Below are 14920 nucleotides of genomic sequence, written 5' to 3' on the forward strand. Positions count from 1 at the left end.
CAAGTACAGTCAGTATGAAATTGGACTTCAAGAGATGATTTGGAGTTTGACCTTAAAAAATAAAGTGTGGACATGTGTCTGAGAAAGAGGATATTGAACCATCCTCTTTTCCCGGCTGCTATTTCCCACATGTGTTGGGTAAAGACAGCAAAGCCTCGGAATTAATGTGGGTGTCTCCTCCCCCTCAGGGGTACCCACCCTGGCGCTCCCGGCGCGCTTGAATGAATGGGGGAGGACCCACGCAAGATGAATGGGTGCGTGAGTGCGTGACTGAGTGCGTGAGCAGGCGAGCGGGCGTGTGAATGACAACCGCGCTTGGGACTCTTCACTGGGGCGCGGGCTCCACTTCCCTCTCCCGCCAGCTGGTGGCCTTGAGAAGGTGGTGGCGCCGGCAGCGGCCCGAGCTGGGACGGGCCGGGGCGCGGGATGGTGGGGGAAGGGGCGTTCCCGGCGGCCGCGCCTTCCGCGGCTATTGGATTAGTGGCCTTCAGGGATGAGCTCAGCCGGATCGGCTTTCAGCTGCAGCCTCCCGGCCGGCCCGGAAGGCGGGGAGCGGGCAGCGGCGGAGGAGGGGGAAGCGGCGGCTGCAGCATCCAGTGCTGGCCGCGGCGGCCGGCGCGCCCCGCGCACAAAGGCGCCAAGCCCCTGGGGAGGGCTGTGAGCGCACCGCAGCCCGGGTCTGGGCCCCAGCTCCAGCTACCGCCGCCTGCGCCCAGGGCGCCGGGGAAGACTCAGGGCATGCCAGGGGCGGGCGGCCGAGGCGCGGCCCGTGAGCCCTGAGCTCGGGACTCGCCGCCCTCGGGGTCGGGCGCGGAGCTTCGGAGCGGCTGCAGCGAGGGCCTCGGCGCGCCCCCAGGATCCGCGCAGGAGTGCTTCCCCACTCCAATCCGACCTTTCGCACCTTCCCGCTGCGCCCGAGCGCTAACTTCCCCAAGAACGCTCCAACTCCAGGCCACCCTGCAGGGCAGAGGGGTTGCTGCTGCTGGGCACAAGCTGTGAGGACGCACCCCTGGTTCCGAGGAGCGAGCCGGCATCTTCAGGGTAGCTTGGGCGCCCCTGAGTGGGCGGCGGCGGCAGACGCCTCTCCCGGGAGTCCAGGACCTGCCAGTGCTGGCGATTCCTCCCGGGCAGGAGCTCGCCCTCTCTTTTATGGTGAGTGTTCTCCAGCTTTTGGTGAGGGGCGCATTGAGGCGTGCAGAAGCCGGAACCCGAGATCTCTTCGCGCCGACCGCGTGCGGGCAGGCACTCACCACAACCCGCGTTCCTGGCTTGAGTTCCGTCCGGGTCCCCGGGAATTCCTCTTTGCCTGCTGCAGAACTGAGTGGTTTGCGCGCAGCCTTGGGGCGTTTGGGGCCGATCCCTGGAACCGCAAGATCGAAGCCTGCTACTTTTCTGAGTAGTGGAGACAGCACAAAATATTGCCCCCCCCCCCCCCCATCACGTCGTCCGAATTTGGGTCCTGGATCATTGGCTGGGTGACCTTGGGCAAGTCGCCAAACCTCGATTTCTTTACCGTAGGATAGGATGATAATGATACCCGTTTTTAGGGCATAGTATCCTTTTTTAGGGATACTGGTAGAATCTATGCTTGTAACGTATGTAGACCTGTGCCAGACACACACGAAGCACTCAATCAGATGTTAACTAGCATTACTATCAGCGGTGTGAGCCCAAGCGTGCCATCCAACTTTCCGGACCTGCAGCATCTTTCTCATCTTTGTAATGGGGACCGTAAGTTCTGGGGGCCTGTTCGTCGGGGTTGGAGGATTGGGAGCTGTGGAAGTCAAGCTCCTGTAGGCACGCAGTAGGCGCTGGTGAGGTGGTAGCTGGTCATGATTTTTCTTGACTCTGCGATACTGGGGTAGTGTGGCTAGTGGCCCTATCCCAGCGCTGTTCCGGGCCAGTTCCTGGCCTTGCTTGAAGACAAACTTAGCGATGCTCAGGAAGGGAGGGCGTTGCGGGCTCCGGGAGCCAAGGCCAGGGGATTGGGAATTGGGGTCTGGGAAGGAGGGAGGAGGCCAGAGCCTGGAGCGCCGCGGCAAATGTGTCGGTCCGTGTAGAGCAGAACGCGCCACGGGCTCCTAGACAAGAGGGGACTTGTCGCCCAGAAACTCACCCTAACGAGAGAAGCGGGGGGGGGGGGGGGCGGGCGGGGGGAGCGGTGTGTGTGTGTGTGTGTGTGTGTGTGTGTGTGTGGTGTGTGTGTGTGTGTGAATGCGCGCGCTCTCCTGCCTCCCGGATGTCCGAGCGTGGAGCATGGGCTGTTGCAGAATGGAAGGGAGAGGAGGGCACTTACGTACCGTGGTCACGAGGTGGGCTGTCAGTTCTGGAGTCAGGCTTGAGTTCAAATTTTGCCTCCACTACCCGGCCCGCTGTGTGACCTTGGCAAGTTCTCTGATCTCTCCCAGGTCAGTTTTCTTCGTCTCTCCCATCCTCCTCGTGAGGGAGTTTGAAGCCGAATCTTTGCCCCCCATCCTCCCAATACACCCCTACCCACAAATCTGATGAGCCTAAATCGAGAAGACTTGAAACGCTGAGTGTGAGATAAATGCTATTAAAATTAGAAAATTCTGGATCTGCCAACCCTCTTCCCCCACAGTCATTATACCCTACACCCGGGGAAGAGGATATCAGGGTACTAGATTTTCCCACCTTGGCGCCTCTACTCTTCAACTAGATCCTGCAGCTTCTGTCACTCAGACTGATGGGGAATCCCCCCTCACCCCCCAGGCCCTTCATTTATTATAAGTGCTGTTGATTAATGGAGTTCTTAGACAAGTGTCAGTAGCCTGATACAAATATGCTTTACACAAGGGCATAGCCCTCTGATTGATCTTTTTCTTTTAACTTTCTTGAAAAGTGGTATAAATAGAAATTTAAGCATCCTTTGGCAAACAACAAAAATTCACTTACCAGCCATTTCACTCAAATATCTCTCTAGTTGATATTTCTGTTTTATTTCAAAGACTGATGCTGGAGGCTAGAGTGCTGCTGTGGAGGCCGCCCAGCCTGCTTGGGTGTGGGATAGGGATTAATGAGCACCAGCCCGCAAGGGAAGGTGGGAAGGCCTCCTGGGACTTCAGGGTATGTGGTGCCTGGGGGAGTCTGGTGTGACTGGTCTGCAGTGGCCGAGCTGGGAGACTGGACGCGGGAGAAATAAACAAGAGCAGGTTTTCAGGACTCTTGTGTGCTAAGCTAAGGCATGAAACTTCTCCCTGGAGAAGCCACCTGGAGAGTTGAAAGAGAAGGTAGGTGGGCTGTTTGGTCCTAGGCAGACTGGAGTCCCAGGAGCTCTGTAAGGAGACCATTGCAGTAATCCATGCAAGGGAAGTCGAAGACATTGATTGAGGGAGACTGGGATATGGGGGACCCATGGCAGAAATGGGTATGCAGAGAGGAACCTGGAATGCCAGAGAGGGAAAAGGCTGAGGTGTGTGGATTCTTAGGGGCTAGTGGGTACCTCCATGTCTGACATCCGGAGAGGGTGGGTGTGCCGGCAGAGGGAGGTTTATGGGGAAAGGAGCCAGCTGGCTTTACAAGGTCATTTGAAGGAGCTCTAGTCTGGGGTGGCCAGAGGCTTCCAGATGGGTGGGTTTGGTGTTGAGGAGAGAAGGCAGGGCTGGAGACCGAGGTTGGAAGTATCTGTAAGGGCTGAAAACACCAGTCATGAGAGAAGACACATGGAGAGAGAGGAGCAGAGACTGAGATGTGATCTAAGGGGTGCCCCTTTATGGAGCAGGCAAGGTGGACCCTGGAGCCGGGTGGTGGCAGGAATCTGCTCTGAGCCCTGCACCTTCATGGGCTGGTAAGTTCAGGGGAGAGGCTCAGAGCTGCTCCAAAGTCACCCATCTGGCTTTTAGTGCTGTGAAATGTTATTTATGGTGAACCTGGAGCTCTGCCTTCTCCAGAAAACAGTGAGGCTTAATCCAATTAGTTGGGCCACAGAGACATCTCACCTGTCAGCTACACACTGTGAGATATGCAGGTCACACATGGTCCTGGGCTGAGAAGCTCCCTCTGACCCGCCTTGGCGCTGCCTCTCTCTTCTCTCTCTGGGTCCTCCTGTCTCCCAGCTTCCTCACTGTTTCCTCTTTCTTTCTGTTCTCCCCCCTGGTATCTTAAAAATGATCCCAGAGACCCCACAGGCTTCACAGAAGGACCTTTGGAAACCCCAGCAGTTCCCTCTTATGATATCCTAGATCAAGTCTGAGGCATGAACAGGTTCCCTTTTCTTTCAGGCATCCCCAAATTTTCAGACAACCAGTTTTACCAATTGGGCAGTGTTCAGCATGGGAGAGAAATGAGGGACTGGACATGAAGATTAATTGTGTTTTCTTCATAGGAGTCTTTCCAAGAGGGATCCCATTATGCAGCACCCTCTTCCCCTCCCCCCCTAGCTTTGATCAGGCCTGAGCCATGTGGAGCCTCACAGAGGCCAGCTGTCCTGCAGAACAGCCCACATGTGCCTGGGGCAGCCCTCTGGGCACAGGGGCAGCTGCGGCATTGACCAGGGCTGCCAGGAAGGTGTGCATCTTTCAAATGACCTTGCAGAGCATGCTGGCCTGAAAACCTCCTTCATCCCATTCCCTGCTCTTGTTGGCTGACAGCCTGAGCTTCCACCTTGGGGGCTCCTGGCTCAGTCATGCGTGGGAGGATTCCCATGGAAACCCCACAAGGAGAGGCTGGGGGAAGCCTCCTTGATTCATGCTCCAGGAAAACAGGCGTGAGATGGTTCCACCTGGAACTGAACAGATGGCTCTCTTTGTGAGCTCTTGGGAAGAAAGGGCTTTCCCAGCCAGTTGTAGTGTGAGCTCCATGCCTGTTTATAGAGGGGAAAAGCTAATGGACGCCTCTAAATAAAACCTAGGGCGTTCTTTAGTCCATTCATCATTGGCATGTTCAATCTGAATGAGCATCTTTTAATAAAACAGCCCCTCTACCAAACATTTGTATTAAGAAAAATTTCTAAAACTCCTAGTCAAACCAGTCCACATAGGTATCGTTTGTCTCTAGAAATGTACAGAGATGAAAAGTGAGGAGTGAAGACCCAGCTCACGGGGCCCTGCGCTCCCAGTTCACGCCTCGGCAGAGTGCTCTCTCAGGCAGCAGCTTGCTTTCATTCATTTGTTCATGCTTGTGCAATGTGTAGACATTCACCTGTACTTTCTCTGCACCACAGCCATGCAGAGCCCTGGGGACTCCAGTGAGGAGATCCAGCCCAGCTCTTGTCCCCCAGCTGGTGGGAGGGAGACAGCTGAGAAGAGGTTAGAGCCCCTTCTGATAAGTCTGTAGAAGAGACAGGCATAGTGGCTCTGAGAACAGGGGGAGGAGGAGGAAGCTCCTAGAGATAGTGATACCCCAGGAGAATAAGTTACCCAGATGTGTGCACGTGGAGGTGTGCAGGGAGAGAGAAGTGTCAGTGGCAGCAGCATGTCAGGACATGGATGTGGGCGCCTACGTGTGCCTGCAGGGAACTTCATGCAGGCTGGGAGGAAGATGATGGGCCAGGGACGCATGGTAGAACACTTTGGGAGGGTTAGGGTTAGGAGTCTGCACTTGATCCTGAAAGCTGTGGAAAAACTGTGGAAGATCTTAAGCGAGGAGCGTTAGATTGGCTTTGCGTTTTACAAGTGCTGTAGCATGTATCTGAAAGCAGTATGCAGTCTATTAAAGGAATTCAAGTGGTATCAAACTGCACTGCTTTTTATAGCCCCTGTCGTTATTGGGACCTGTAACTGGGTCTGACCCTTTGGCAACAGCTTTCCCTAGAGGGAATTGATAGGGTCTTAGACTTCCCTGTAGTCTCAGATCCCAAGGAGACATCATCACTGCTGCTTAAAAGAAGGCATGAAATTCATACCCATCCACTATTCCAGCTAGTCTGAAGCCAAAGGCCTCACTGAGGGAGGGTATTTCACCGTCATTACCAATTCCTGCAACAGTCATGTCGCATGACACATGATCCGGTGATCCCAGCCAAACAGGCCTCCGAGAATGGGATTTTGAGACCTCAGCCTCTGAAGAAAAACTACTGAGGCTCTTTAAGCAGTGCGACATCATCACTTCATGTCTCCTCATTTCCCTGTTGAATTGCAACATCTTCCAGGGTCCTGGGAAAGGCAATTGGCAATCTGAGTTTTTGTTGTCTTACTCTACCATCATTGAAGTCCTGGATCTTTCTGGATAGAACGATTAAGCATCCCTCTCCAAGCATGGCCTAACCCTGGTCAGCAAACCGCAGCTCGCAGGAGCCACACACGGCTCTTTGGCCCCTTGAGTGTGGCTCTTCCACAAAATACCATGTGTGGGCGCTACCTCGATAAGGAATGTACCTACCTATATAGTTTAAGTTTAAAAAATTTGGCTCTCAAAAGAAATTTCAATCGTTGTGCTGTTGATATTTGGCTCTGGTGACTAAAGAGTTTGCCAACCACTGGTAAGACATTGAGTGTAGTTTGAGGGGAATGTGATGGAGACACCCTTAGACACTGCTCAGCATGCACTGTGCTTACTGAGCTGAGAGATAATATTATTCCTATCAGGAAGTTAACTCTCTTGTATATGCTGTGTGCCTGGGTCAGTGCCACGTGCTGTGGTGAAGACGAAAGAGAAATGTGATAAGCGCCTACTCCCTCTGGTTGGAAAGAGAGGGCAGAGATTGAGCCTGACTTGGCCACTGTCATGTCCCTAGCTTTTAGCAGCACAGAGCCTGGCACATGGCAGGCATTCACTAAGTGTTTGTTGAACAAACAAATGAGGACTGGAAGAAGGAAGGTAGGTGCACAGCAGTGTCTAACAAAAGGATAGACTGGATACAGCCAAGAGTCAGAAGCCATGACCGTGTCAGTGGCAGAACTGGGCCCCAGTCCCCACCTCCTGACTCCAGGCCTAGCCTTTTTCCTGCTGCATCCTCAAAGGGCTAGAAAAGGAGACCTCTCTGAAGCTCAGAGTCACTTCTCCACGCTGTAAGTATAATCAAAGCACTGTGCTGTGTCTGTTCCATGAGGGGAGCAAGGAAGCCCAAGCAGAAGTTTCTGGTTCACAGAGGGATGCCCCTCAAGGTAGAAAGATGCAGATAAGCAGGACCAGAAAGTCCCAGCTGGCTCAGGGTAGACAGAGGTGTGGCAGGCACCTAGAGCCCCAATGAAACAGGGGGCTTCCTGGAGGAAGTGGAGCTCTCAGGCAGGATTGGGGAGTTGAGGAAAGATGGACTCAGGGCCCCCATACCTGGACAAAGACATGAAGACTGATCTGTGACCCCAGTTTAGGATTTAGGACTCTGCATTTGTAATCTCCAATCTCTAGCTGGTCATTCTGTTTCCTGATTCTGATCCTGACTGTTGCCCTTGACAGGTTCTTCGTAGCTGGATCCTACTGCACACCCATGGTTATTTCTTTAGGATACATTCAGATGGAGAAATGGCATTGTTGGAGGACATACACAACACTTAACATTCCCTGGGTGCCTCCTGGGTACCCTATGCCGTTCCAGACTTTCCAGATGTCTACTCTGATCCTTGCAAAGGCAGGCAAATTCAGCACATGATTAGCAGCATTTTTCAGATGAGTTTCAGAGAGATCAAATCCCTGCTCAGGGCCCAATGGACAGGCAGAAATTCAAACCCTGCCCTTCCTTATATTGTGATGTCACTAGTTTTCCTTAGTGGATGGCCATTTGTGGACTTGAACATTCTGTTTTGGGCCCTGTCTCGTGGGGGGGGGGGCAGCAAAGGGGCTGTCATATGTCCACCTAGCCACGTACCCCGTATAGGCAATCTTCAAGATCCCCGCCTGCGGCTGATGGTGGCAGAGGCTTTGAAGCACCTGCTCTCAATAACCCAGCATGCGCCTCCTCTGAAGCTGCTGCTCAGCTGTTGCTTTCAGACACGTTCAAGTTGTCTCTCCAACAACAATAATATTGGCATGGTTGTGGACATTTCCCTTAGAAATGTCCTATGTGGGCATCATGGACAGGCTCTGCTCTAAATACTGTGGAGGAAGATGGTAAAGCACAGGCTTGTCCTACTGTGGCCCTGAGGTTTGTCCTTGCCCTGCAACTTACTGGGAACCTCTCACTGGGAGTCTCTTTCGCTTTTTTTTTTTTTTTTTTTTCATTTTTCTGAAGCTGGAAACAGGGAGAGACAGTCAGACAGACTCCCGCATGCGCCCGACCGGGATCCACCCGGCACACCCACCATGGGGCGATGCTCTGCCCACCAGGGGGCGATGCTCTGCCCATCCTGGGCGTTGCCATGTTGCGACCAGAGCCACTCTAGCGCCTGAGGCAGAGGCCACAGAGCCATCCCCAGTGCCCGGGCCATCTTTACTCCAATGGAGCCTTAGCTGCGGGAGGGGAAGAGAGAGACAGAGAGGAAAGCGCGGCGGAGGGGTGGAGAAGCAAATGGGCGCTTCTCCTGTGTGCCCTGGCCGGGAATTGAACCCGGGTCCTCCGCACGCTAGGCCGACGCTCTACCGCTGAGCCAACCGGCCAGGGCCTCTTTCCGCTTTTGAATAAAGGGGCACATGCCTCATAGTTCCTGTAAAGCAGTTGTGATGCCGCCTGGCCCAGAGTGAGTGTATATATTTAAGGTTAGTGATGGAGAAGATACAAAGGAGTACAGGCAGTGGGGACTTTGGGTTCAGGCTACTCAGGGTGGGACCTGTGGGGCCTGCTCTGCTGCCTTTTAGCCATGTGACTTTGGTTACTTCCTCCTGGAGTCTAGTTTTCTAGTCTGTTAGAATGAGCGCATAGGTGCCTTTAAGTGAATTACAAAAGTGACAGATTCCAACCCCCCTGACTGCCTAGTCAGACACCCTGGGACAGTCTGTGCAAACTTCCAGAGTGTGTTGACTCTACTGACTGAATCCCTACTATGCCCCCTGCACCTCTTATGTTATCTAGCTTATTTCTCATAACCTGGTTCAGGCTCAAGGACTGGATGAAGCCCTTTAGGTTAATACTCACCTCCTCCTCCTCTTCTGTTCTCCCCGTCCCTCCTCCTCCCCTCCTCCTCCCTCCTCCCTCCTCGGTAATGTGGCAGCGCTAGACACAGTGCTTTGTTTGACACCTTCTAGCTGTTGGATCTTCCATATCAGTGTATTCTTTTTTCCAGCTGCAGTTTTCTATTATATGGCTTTACCATAATTTATAGTGTTACCATTTACAGTGTTCAATGGAATAAAAGTAGAACTTCTTGCAAAAAAAATTATCCTGTTTTCCTTCAAGGTTTCTCCCAATATTTTGCTGTTACAAACAATGTTGCATATTTATATATGTAATAAATATAATTTATATATTCATTTATTACATATATATTGCATGTACATACATGATATATATATGTATATATATTGTTTTGTACATTCGAGAGCTTATCTGAATAAATATGTAAGTGGAGTTGCTAGGTCAAAGTGTATGTGCTTTTGTAATTTTGAGAGATGATGCTAATTTGCTGTTCACTGGGATCACACCGTTTAACCTTCAGTTTAGCAATGTAGGAACCTGTCTGCTTCTCCAAGGTGTTATCCAACTTTCTTATCTTCACTAATCTGATGGCATTTCATTGTAGTTCTAACGAGTTTCTCTTTTGTTGTGCATTTGGTATATAGACCATCTTTTCAAAGAAGCTGTTTGGTTATTTGTGTGTGAACTGTTTGTTGTATCCTTTCAATATTTTGTGGTTGGGTTGGTCTTCTCATTTAGGAGTTTGTCATATTATGATTTGTGTTGCATATACCTCCTCATTTTAAAACAGCAAACAAGTCTGACTTATTTTATGCTTGTTTTTTTATTTGTGACAGAGACAGAGAGACAAATAGGGACAGACAGACAGAAAGGGAGAGAGATGAGAAGTATCAATTCTTTGTTGGGATTTCTTAGTTGTTCATTGATTGCTTTCTCATATGTGCTTTGAGTGGGGAGCTCCAGCAGCGCCAGTGACCCCTTGCTCAAGCCAGCGACCTCGGGGTTTTGAACCTGGGTCCTCCGCATCCCAGTCCAACACTCTATCCACTGCGTCACCACCTGACTATACCTGGTCAGGCTTTATGCTTGGTTTTTGCTATGTCATTTGGTTGCTTCTCATTTTCATTTCATATTTTATATATTTTTGTTTTTGCCTCTCTTTTAAATGATTAGATTAAGTGGTTTATGTGTTTTATATTTTTCAGCCATGATGTCATGCATTTAAAGTATATTTAGTAATACATGAAATGTTAATTATTACATTTTAAATGAGATCATCTGAATAAAGGCCCATGATGCCAATTTTTAAAAGAAAATTCACTAATATTTTATAGAAAAAGAAAGGAATAAAATAAAAACACATCCAAATACTAACAGAGGTTTATATCTGGTTAATGAGATAGGTGATTTTAAGTTTTCTGTACTTTCTTTTTTGTATTATCTAACATTTAGAAATGAATTTAATGTTTTTAATTAATAGACTTATTTTTTAAAATAGTTTTAGATTTATAGAAAAACTAAATAGAGGGTATAGAGAGTCCTATATTCTCACACCCAGTTCCCCTATCATTAACATCTCACATGAGTGTGGTACATTTATCACAGCTAATGAACCAGTATTGATTATTAACTAAAGACTATACCTCATACCTCATTCAGATTTCCTTAGTTTTTACCTAATGTCATTTTGTTGTTGTTGTTTCAGGATCTTGTCTAGGCTACCACATTACATTCAGTAGTTAAATTCGTCTTGGCTGCGACAGTGTCTCAGACTTGTCTTTAATGGCCATGACAGTTTGGAGAGTACTGGTTAGGTATTTTGGCGGATTTTGTCCCATGTTTTTCTCATGATTATATTTAGGAGTGGGGGAGGAAGACCCAGAGAAGTAATGTGTTATTTCATTATATCATATCAAAGGTACACATTATCAATATGATAGATTAATAGATAATAATCTAACAATGCGTATCGATTAAATGATTGGATTAAATGGTTTGTATGTTTTATTGGTTTGGTTTTTGTGGTATTATTTTCTCCCCAAAGAACCAGTGCTCATATATTTTTTTTTCTTTTGTGACAGAGACAGAGAGAGGGACAGATAGGAACAGACAGGCAGGAAGGGAGAGAGATGAGAAGCATCAATTCTTCATTGCAGCACCTTAGATGTTCATTGATTGCTTTCTTATATGTGCCTTGACCAGGGGAGGGGCTACAGCAGACCATGTGACCCCTTGTTTGAGCCTTGCTCAAACCAGATGAGCCCGTAATCAAGCCAGCGACCTCGAGGTTTCAAACCTGGGTCCTCTGTGTCCCAGTCCAATGCTCTAGCCACTGTGCCTCTGCCTGGACAGGCTATTAGTTCTATGAATTTTCTGTTTTATTAAGCTTAATTCATGTATTTTCATTCTTTTTCATTTATTAGTATAAGTAAAACAGTCATGATTTCTTCTGAGCACTATTTTAGTGGGATCCCACAAATTCTAATACATGAAGCATTTTTTATTAGTCTTATTTTCTAGGTATTCTTCAATTTTTATATAGATCTCTTTTTTATCTGGGTTGTTTAAAAGATAGTTTTTTAAAATTTGTTTATAGTTAGTCATTTAACTGTTTATACCATAGTCACATTTAAATTGGCAAAACTGGACAGAGAGCTGTCATGCAAAGAAAAATAAATGAAGATTTTCCTAAAGCTCGAGGAGGGACGTACCACAGTAACACAAGGATGACTGCCGCAATGTGGCAATAGCGCCAAGGTGTACAGTGGGAGGGTTAAAGGCGGTTGGCCTACTTATGTTGGCAGGAGACCACTGCAGTTTCCTAAGGGGAATTTCCTAATATGCTTGGTAAGCCGATCCCTTGTAACACAGAAGTAAATGGAGTAGGGTGACTAGAAGAGAATTTATTTTTTAATTTTAATTTTTAATTTTTTTACAGGGACAGAAAGAGAGTCAGATAGAGGGATAGATAGGGACAGACAGGAATGGAGAGAGATGAGAAGCATCAATCATCAGTTTTTCCATTGTGACACTGTAGTTGTTCATTGATTGCTTTCTCATATGTGCTATGACTGTGAGCCTTCAGCAGACTGAGTAAACCCCCCCCCCGCCCCCCACTCTAGCCAATGACCTTGAGTCCATGCTAGTGAGCTTTTTGCTCAAGCCAGATGAGCCTGCGCTCAAGCTGGCAACCCTAGGGTCTTGAACCTGGGTCCTTCCGCATCCCAGTCCTACGCTCTATCCATGCGCCACCGCCTGGTCAGGCGAGAATTTTTTTAAATGTCCAAGCAGTAGAGTTTTGTGATCCATAATTTTGTGATTAATTTCTAGTTTTTCTTCTATGTTATCACGTTTGGTATTATTTCAGCTCTTTTGTTGAGGTTTTATTTGTGGCCTTAATACATAGGAAAATATTTTGAAATATATGTCAATTAAAACTGTCTTGTTGCCTCACCAGGTGGTGGTGCAGTGGATAGAGCATTGGACTGGGACACAGAGGACTCAGGTTCGAAACCCCAAGGTTGCCAGCTTGAATGCAGGCTCACCAGCTTGAGTGTGGGGTTGCTGGCTTGAGCATGGGATTATAGACATGACCCCATGGTCACTGGCTTGAGCCCAAAGGTCGCTGGCTTGAAGCCCAAGGTAGCTGGCTTGAAGCCCAAGGTCGCGGGCTCTACTAGAGCCCCTTGGTCAAGGCACATAGGAGAAAGCAATCAGTTACAACTAAGGAGTCACAAGGAAGAATTGATGCTTCTCATCTTTCTCTCTTCCTGTCTGTCCCTATCTATCCCTCCTTCTGTCTCTGTCACAAAACAAAATGAAACAAAACAAAACTGTCTTGTTAATTATGCAATTTTTCTTTTTCTCTCTTTACCTAATTTGGTCCCTTGAGCTATCATGAGTTAAAAAGAGGTGAATTAAAATCACTTGCCTCTACTGTGTCTATCTGTCCTTCCTTGTGCTTCTTGTAGCTTTTGCTGTGAGTTTTGGTGGTATTATTTGGTGTGTTAGGCATTCAATTGTGGCTCATATTCTTTATTATCATCAAGTATTTTTTGTCTCATTTACCCTGAATTCGACTTTACTTGACTATATTAAGGTGATAATGCTTGTTTAATGTGAGGTAGCACTTACCTGGAATATATTTGCCCTTCCTTTATTTTCAAAATTGTTGAATCACTTTGCTTTGGGGATTTCTCTTGTAGGAACCACACTGTTGGGAGTTTTGTTATAGAATCCTTTTTTTTTTAGTAGTTTCTGTAACCATTCATTGACACAGCTGGTATTTTGGTCTTAGTTTTCTATCATAGTTTATGTCTTTGTCTTTGGGCTTCTATTGGTTTTTAAAAACAATTTTTTTTCATGGTATGGTCTGTTTTATTATGTGCTGGGTTCCTCCTGAAGACGGGAAGACTTGTGTTGTTAGTTCTTCTGGAGATAGCCTTTACAACTATGTAAAGGCATTAGTCTTTTTTTTTTTTTTTTTTAGGACTGTGCTAGTTGTTTTCTTTCTGAAATATGACCATAAAATTAGTTTACAAATTTGGTGAATTTTGATGGCTTTTTTTCTGGTGAGTTTTCTTGGTTTGTCGCATTTTTTTTTTCTGTTCTTTTCCTGCTTCATCTCTCTCCTCTGGCATCTTTGACTATATGGTGTGCTGGTCGCTCTTTGAGGCAAACCTTCTCAGATCTGCATTTTGCAGGGGGTACATGTAGAGGAGGGTCATGGAAGTATTATAGGGGAGCAGGACCACTCCCACGTTCATGGTAACTTTGTTCACAGGACCGTGCCAGTGATTTCTTTTAGCTTTTACCCAGATAGCAGAGACCTGCAGCTACAACCTTCCCCCAATTCAGGCCCTTCTCCCTCTCTGCCTCACCAACACACTGCTCCCTGTGAAGATGGCTGGCCTGTGGTTTTCTTTGTTAGCCCTGTCCCCTTTTTTTCGCCTGTATCCCCTTGCCTCCCACTCACCCTCCGGTGGAGACCCCACCCCATTCTCAGATGATTACCTTATGTTCATGTCCATGTCCCTGGGTGACCTAGGTGTCACACGTAGTTCCCACTGCCAGACCATATACCCTGTTCCAGTTGTTCCTGATTAGGAGTCACTGGATTTTTGTTATTTGTTTTTTCCCTTTAGAGAGTGCCAGCCAAGAGATCTGCCAGCTTTATCTGAGCTTCGCAGCCACAGGTGTCATCTGTGCATGCTTTCTCACACCCGTTTGATCTTCACTGCTTTTGGCGGCCTCTCTTTACAAGTTGTGGTTCAGGTTACAAATGTGTTTTAGTTTTGCTGACAATAGAATTTGCATCTCTATTTCTTTTTCTCTTTTATTTTGGGTGATTTAAGATATGAAAAGGTGTAACTTGATTCTGCTTAGAACAGTCTAGTGTTGTGAATTTTCCTTTTTATGTGTTCAGGTATTCCTACAGATTAAACATCAGCCAGTGCTCTCTGGGTGGAGTTGGTATGAGCTGAAGCTGAAGTCTAACCATAGGAAGGAAGGAAAACAGGAGTTGAGAATAAAATAGAAGGGTTAAAAGAGAAGCCCACAGCATCCCTCCCTGTGCTGTGCGCCAGCGGGGTTCCTTCCCTCTCCACCTGCACTTCGGCTGGGAGAATGCCGCTGTTTGGGTGGGAGGTCATGGCTAGGCTGACAGGGGGTGAAAAACATCTGTCCCTTGGTCTGTCTCCGAGGAAGTTGTTCTGAGCCCCGCAACACTCAGGCCAGGGTGGGGAGGGCACAGGTGTCTGCTCTGAACAGGCCGCAGGGCTCGCTTTTCATCTCAACCTATACCAGGGACTATCCAATCACCCTGGGTTCTGGCTGATCTCCTAGTGATTGTGACCTAGTCCTTCTCCCTGAAAACTAGGATCCTGCCTCAGAGGAAGTTTCCACAATTAACGCTGTTAATGGGGTTTATATGCCCAAAGAAAGAGCCTACCCCTC

The 14920-nt window shown here is 48.1% G+C and overlaps 1 protein-coding gene across 1 annotated transcript in view; it reads left to right on the plus strand.

Annotated features, from left to right (window-relative positions):
- Nucleotides 1-548: 548 nt before the first annotated feature.
- SPSB4 (splA/ryanodine receptor domain and SOCS box containing 4) overlaps nucleotides 549-14920 on the plus strand; it is an 81950-nt gene continuing 67578 nt past the window's right edge. Inside the window, exon 1 of the mRNA XM_066350398.1 lies at nucleotides 549-1152. The gene's annotated coding sequence lies outside the window, so the exon portion shown is untranslated. The remainder of the gene's footprint in view (nucleotides 1153-14920) is intronic.

The sequence above is a fragment of the Saccopteryx leptura genome, chromosome 10 (assembly GCF_036850995.1).
Source record: "Saccopteryx leptura isolate mSacLep1 chromosome 10, mSacLep1_pri_phased_curated, whole genome shotgun sequence".
NCBI lineage: Eukaryota > Metazoa > Chordata > Mammalia > Chiroptera > Emballonuridae > Saccopteryx > Saccopteryx leptura.